This window comes from Mustela lutreola, chromosome 2 (assembly GCF_030435805.1).
Source record: "Mustela lutreola isolate mMusLut2 chromosome 2, mMusLut2.pri, whole genome shotgun sequence".
Classification (NCBI taxonomy): Eukaryota; Metazoa; Chordata; class Mammalia; order Carnivora; family Mustelidae; genus Mustela; species Mustela lutreola.
This window is the reverse complement of record NC_081291.1, coordinates 182030365-182037548: the sequence shown is the minus strand read 5'-3', so window position 1 is coordinate 182037548 and position 7184 is coordinate 182030365. Positions and strand designations below refer to the sequence as shown.

Genomic DNA, 7184 nt, shown 5'->3' with positions numbered 1-7184 from the left:
GGTATTCCCAACCAGATATAAGCAGTCACAGCTGATTGCCTAATTTTCCTCATTTTGATGTGTTACTTCCATCTCTGTTCTAGTACTCATTGACTTGTGGGCAGCCGCAAAGGGGAAGGAGCCAAAATAGCAACATGTCTTCACTCTTAGGACTTAAAGTTGGGACCTATATCTTTTGCTTGCATCCCACTAGCCAATACTTAGTCACAAGGCCTGCAGGAGTTCTGTTATGAGCCAGGGGGGAAGATGGACATTGGAGAACCACTAGCAGTTTCTGTAAGTTTGAACAATTTAACTGAAGATAGATTATTTTAGCAAAATTCTCTCCATCCTTGGAATGCATTTAATTTTAAAATGTGGTTTATTTCAGCTTTATTATCATTAGTATTATTTTTATTTATTTATTTTTTAACTATGGAACACTTCACGAATTTGCATGTCATCCTTACCCTGGGGCCATGCTAATCTTCTCTTATTGATCCAATTTTAGTATATGTGCTCTGAAGGGAGCACTATTTCAGCTTTATTATTGATCAGTTGGTAACAAATTTTTTTTTTTAAAGTTGGAGTTCAACCATGAGCCTTTTAGTGTACTACCAAATGAACATTTTTATAGAAAACAGAAGATGATTAAAATGTGTTCAGACATAGGGTGTGAACATTATGAAAAATTCTTTAATGAAAAAGTCCTTATAATGTTTTTCAAGACTTTACTAGATTGGTATCTGGAACCTCTGTCTCTCCATCTCTCATTTCTCTCTCTCTAATGACACTCCAGCCATGTTGTCATCTTTGATTTTCCTCCCAAGCACCAACCATTCTCTTACCTCTGAGCCTTTAACCTTAATATTCTTCTTCTAAAATTGTCTTTCCCAAAAAATTTCTGCAAGATTTACCCCATTCTCTCCTTTAGCTATTTCTTTAAATGTCACCTACTCAGTAAAACCTACTATAACCTTACTCTTTAAAATTTCAAGTCCATTTCCAACATTTTCTATTCCCTTTCCTGCTTTATTTATTCCACTGTAGTTATCACCACCCAAGATTCTATATATTTGCTTATTTATTTTGTGTATTGACCATCTTCCATAACCAACCAGAATGGATGCTCTCTGAAGGAATTAATTTTTGTTTAGTTTATGCTTGTTTCCCATGGCTGTAATAGCCCCTGGAACATAATACAATCATCAATAAATATGCAATCACTAAATGAATGAGTGATTGAGTAAATTAATTACAAACCTAAAATGGCATTAACTCCAGTAGTCATTTTGGGAAAATGTGATTCATGCATTGACATTTTTTAATATTCTGTCTTTACTTAGGCAATCACATTATGTTTCACACCTTAAAAAGAACTCAATTTATTTTTTATTAGTTTTATGCACCCAAAATATCTAAGAAAAATAAAGTCTTCTGTAGGAAAGAATATTGCATAAAATTATGAATTCTTATCTTGTGTTGAAGGTGTACCCAGGGTTAAAAATATCCAAGCACTGATTTTAATCATCCTAGCTACATTAAAATCTCTTTAAAAGCAATAAAATTATGTTTTTGGAGTATCATTGTAATAGTAAAACTATTATTTATGGTTTTCTTACATAATGAAGGAAATTCTTGAGGCTAATAACAAAGCTCTAAATTTCATGACCTCTTATAGTCTTATTTTTAATGCAGTGAATATGGTTCAAATGAGAATTTCAAACATTAGTATCATTCTGTGTTTAAACATAAGGCATTGGAGTTAGTTATTGGGCAGAACTTATTTTTATATTAAATCATGCCATGCAATGTTCTTCAATATATGTTATCTGAGTGCCAATTAATGCCCAAGCTGTAGTTAAGCACCCAGATTAATGTTTCTACTCACCACATGAAGTGATTCTAAAAATCCCTGTGGAGGTAATTGCAAATTTGTTTTAGGTACAAATGTACTGATTCCGTTATATAGTCAGCAGAGTCAAATCTGAATGTAGCCCAAACAAGGTGTGGTTGAGCAAATTGTTCTGAGCATAATTGTCCAGAATGCTTCAAAGTGATAATTAGGATGATAACAAATGAATCCCCAAGGGAGGCAATTGTCAGGTAGCATATAATAAAATTGGAACTTTTTCGCAGAACTTAAGGAAGAACTTAGCATATATTTAAAACCACCTCACAAAAATAAAAGTGAAATCGTAAGGTTTTTTTTTTTTTTGGATGTCCATAAACTTATAAACTCCACTACACTTATGTAAATGGGAAAAATTTGGTATATACCATCAAATGATATTTTTTCAGAATAAAGATTTTTTTTGATCTTGATAAATAATTAGAGATGCAAATATACTATTATAGAGTATTTCTCACACAGAAGAGATACTGCTGCTACAGCATACTTGTAAGGAATGTCCTCACCTCCCACCAGCACATACGATCTAGCATGTACCCTTCCAGAGACAGGTGCTAAAATTTCTGGTCTTACAGTGGCAATTCAAGCTAAAGATAATAATAAAATTAATAATAATTACCATAACAAAATTAATATTTACTGAATCTTTAGTCTGTGTCAGACATTTGTGTTAACTAATTTAAATACATAATGTAGTTTTCACACCAATGTTGGGAGATGAAATTGTTGTATTTATTTGACAGATGGGAAAATGAGTCAAAATTAGCCAATAATAGAGCATGGATTAAAATTCAAGTCTGTCTTGTTCTAGAGTTCCTAATCTTAAACACCATATAGTTATAGGCTGAGTTGACATCCTTTATTGTCATTAACATTCTGTACTGTGTTTCCAGAATTCTGTTACTCACATACCTCACATTCTCTTATAGGCCAGTAGGGGCCTTCTGTGCCCCGTACTTACTTAAACGGATGGCCCTGTCCATTGATACTTTCTCTTCATCATTCTGTACTTCCTGAACTTGTTAAAGAATCAAGTTACTAAAAGAGTGTCCTTTAAGATGGTCCTTTTATAGCTTGTATCTCAGAATGATGAGATGATGAGATCCTATTGGCCTGCTATAATGCTTGAAATGCTTATGTAACTTCTTCTTTGGACATTGGCATATCTAAACACTTGGGAAAATCATGTAACTATTGCTCATTCAGTTTTCTTCTCTGTAAAATGGGTATAATATACATACTTCCATTGCTGTGTTGGCCATTAAATGAGCAGATATATTCCAAGTTCCTGGCATGTGCTAGGGAAGCCTGGGTGGTTCAGATTACTGGGGGGAAAAGGTGGCAATTAATTAGGAAGTTTTTTTTTTTTTTAATAGGCACTCAATGAAAAGAACTCTGTTAAAGTTGAGTGTTATTTATAAAGAACAACATTTACACTGGGTCAAGCCCTGTACTAGGTATTGATTCAGTGGTGAATAAAATAGATTTTTTTTCCTGAATATTTGTGAACAAAGAAGTAGAAAAAGTCAAATTATGACAAAGAAGGACCAGACAAGGGAGTGATGAGGGATAGTGATGGGCTAAAGACCTAATTTGGAGTCCATAGTTGGAGAAATCTCTTGAATAAGGTTATGCTCATGCTGAGACCCAGCCAATGAGAAGGAGGCAAAGCACAATGAGTGTTTAAGGCAATATGCTCAAACAGGGATAGGAAATTGAAGGGATTCCACATTGAAGGAAGTGAGAAGACAGTAGCAAAGTGCAGGCACTGGCTACCATGGATGGGAATGAGATATATACATAGAGAGAGGATGTGGCCTTGGAGGGGCAGCAGAGGTCACTGAATGGGTGCACAAAGGTGGGAAGAGTCCTGGAACTAATGCTGGAGTCAGAATGGGCAAAACCCCAATTCTTTTCATATGTTGTGCCTTATGGGGCCGTGCTGACCTGTGGCCCAAGGACCATCTGCAGGGGAGGAGCCTGCACTTGTCCAACACCTCAGCGTCACCTACCCACCCCTTTCTCCATCCCCCTTATTTCCCAGTGAGCCCTGGGCAAGCACTGCTATGGTTGTCTTGCAGACACCAAGAAAAGCTTTGTGAAGTGCACTCTGTTGGAACATTTTTGCCTGACAGGCTGTTGCTGTTGACGAGCTTATCAGTTCTCGGCCTTGCAGCCCTACGAGGTTGCCTTGCTCAGTTAGTTTTGCTGGAAAGTCTCTTAAAATGGATCAGTCAGGTCAGTGGAAGGTCATATTTGTAGTCTTTAGTGTTTAAAGGTAAAAGTAAAGAGGCTGATAGCTGGGGAAAGAGCATTTTAGGCTCTGTTTTGAACTGTGTGCTGACCTGGAGGAACTTGCATAATTAAGATAATTAGGAGAGCCAAATGAAAGGCCCACAGAGCTGATTCTGTCATCCTTCTGACCTCTGCTAGTGACAGAATTTAAAACATTTGTTACTACGTTTTGCCTGAGTAACAAAGTATCATGACCCAGATAAGTACTGTGACTTCTTGTTTATCTTGCGGGGGGGGGGGGGCAGTGGAGAGGGAAGGGAAAGAGGAAGGGGGAGTGAGGAGGGAGAGAAAGAGAGAGGGTATAAGAGAGTATACAAAAACAAATCAAAATGATTCAACAAATTACAGATGTGGTTTTGTTTCCTGAGAAGCTCTTGGTCCTTGTTACCTATAACCAAACTGAACACCAGAAATTTGTTTTAAACAAATGACATTAATTAGATATCTAGCTGCCAGACTGTTAAAAAGCAGAGATACCAATGAAATGGTGCTGACTACTGTGTTTTCAACAACTGATACTGGAAGATTCATCTGGCTGGAAAGGCTCTATGGATAGTATCTCTGATCTGAGGCATTATTTCTGTGTCCTTTTCCCAGAGCTTCTAGAAATGTCTTATTTGTATTCAGCCGAGTGGCAGCCTGCTTTGAGAAATCACAGACATTTTTGGTTGCCTCAGGCACACCATACAACATGGGACAGTTTCATGTGCTGCTGTCTCTGGCCACAAGAGGCATAAAGTGCTCAGGACTGCCACTGAGCTGTTTTGCATCATATCCATTGTGTGGGAGGAGTTACAAAGCTCCTGTGTTTGAATAACCAGGCAAGTGAGTCAGTCGAAAAAATGGAAATTCTCACAGAAACTCTTCACCGGAGCTTGTGTCCTCACAGAATTCTCTTTCCCCGCGTGATAGTCAGACCTGACAGATGGAAAAATAGCATTGGCTTATCAGAAGGCCTGTGTAAGATAAGGTATGATGTTTTATAAAAGAGAGCCAGAGGCCTACAGATATTTAAATGGCTGCAGAAATTGAAGTAACAATGACCAAGAGAGCTGACTAAAGGTCACGGAAACTCGCCTTGGAAAAAGGGCAGCGTTAAGTTAAGTTCTAGGTGTCAATACCGCTACAGACAACAGAATCGTTACTGCGCTTACACCTGGGCTATTGGTTAATAGTGAAGATAAACAGGATGACTTGCTCTGTATGACTCAAGACATCCTGTCATGTCTTTCAAGCTGTTTGCATTTGTAAAACATCTACTGGCTGCAAGGTACCTTACATTCCTGAAAACAAAAACAACCTGCTTTCCCACACTCTAGATGTTTTTTTTTTTCTGTCTTATTTTTCTGATTTCTCTTCTGCCCTCCTTAAATTGTTATTCCTCCTGCATTCTGCACCTGCATTCCCATCAGCAGTGTATGAGAATTCTAGTTCCTCCACATTATAATCTATAGCGAAGAAAGGTCTGTGGTTGCCTGATATAAGGGAAAAAGAGAGATGAGAGATGGGAAAGGAGAGATGGAGTACACAGGAACACTAGAAAACTTTGGGGATGATGGATGGATATCCATTGCCTTGATTCTGATGATGGTTTTGCAGGTATATACATAAGTCAAAACTTATTATATTTTATGCTTTAAATGTATAGTTTATTGAATATAAATTACACCTCATAAAGTACCTATGGTTATGGGAATGATAATAATAATGTTTCATCTAGTTATCATGAGTATTAAATGAGGTAATACATGTACTAAGCGAAGCCTCGTTTTTGTTAAGTGCACAATAAATGACTATTACAACTTTATTGGTAGTAAAAGAACTAATCTTGTACTTTATTGTTTTTTAGATATATGGCATCAATTCAGAGTTGGAGAGGAGAATAATCTTTATTCAAATATAGTTGACATAGTTATACTTTTAAGGAAAATGCCTGGTATTTCTTAATGCATATGGAGTTCTAAAACATTTCCTTCAATATGAATGAGTACATTTAACCCATCAAAGTGAAAATGTGAAATTAGTGTAAATTTTGCAAACATGATGAATATGGATGTAACTTCCTTGTTCAATCCTCAAATCTGGCCCATAGGTTGGAATCATGGAACATTAAGCAGGCTATGAAGCAGTGGCCATAGAACACAGTGAAACTAAGTGGTTTGCTTTGATCTTCCTTAATAGGGAGCTTTGTACTGAATCAGTGCTATTTCATTTAATAACACTATGGGGGAAAAAACACACTATTTTTCTTCACTTAATGTCCTTCTCTTATTGCCTTCTTGATAAATTTCACTGCCATCCCATGATTCAGAAGACACATGATTAACTTGTTTGACACTCTGGGTTTCCATTTTGAGGAAAAGCATCTTTGGCCTCTATGTTTGCCATGTTGCTTCATTGATAAGAACATAGTTCATTTAAAGGAAAAAAGAAAAGAAAAAGAAAAAAAGCAGTAGCAACAAAAATCTGAGTATAACTTCTTCTTACTCTCTTCTCAGCAGCTAGATCAGATATGCTACTTTTAATTGAAGTAGATGTGTTGAAAGTAATCAAGATTGCTTTGGTGCAGTGGAGAAAAATACAATTAGACTTCACATGATAGAAATAGAACATCACTAAAGTTGATTTTTGAGAAGAAGAGTTACTGTTTTTTTTTCTTTAAATTTGTTATTCCAGTTTTTCAATGCTCTGTTACATAGTTAAACTTCTTTATCTCCGAGTTTATAAATGAAATAAGGAAAACAGACATAATACACAGAACTTAAACTGACTGCAGTAATGACCACTGAATTTATTAAGAACATTTGTGGTGGTGGTTTCTTAAGGAGTTCGGTTTCTGTAAGAGAACAATAGTTTGTTGTGGGAAAAATGGTATTTTGGATGATAAATATGAGGGCAGTTTTGGGGGGTATCTGCCTGCTGTCAGGGTTGAGTTGGCTAATCTCTATGTCTAGGAAAGATCCTTTTTAATTTAATAATTTCATGGATATATGGTTAA

General features: G+C 36.4%; 1 non-coding gene across 1 annotated transcript; it reads right to left on the bottom strand.

The window, feature by feature from the left end:
- Positions 1-408: 408 nt before the first annotated feature.
- Positions 409-513, bottom strand: LOC131826156 (U6 spliceosomal RNA). Its single transcript, XR_009351451.1, has one exon. It is a non-coding gene; the product is annotated as a U6 spliceosomal RNA (small nuclear RNA).
- Between the last annotated feature and the right edge of the window lie 6671 nt (positions 514-7184).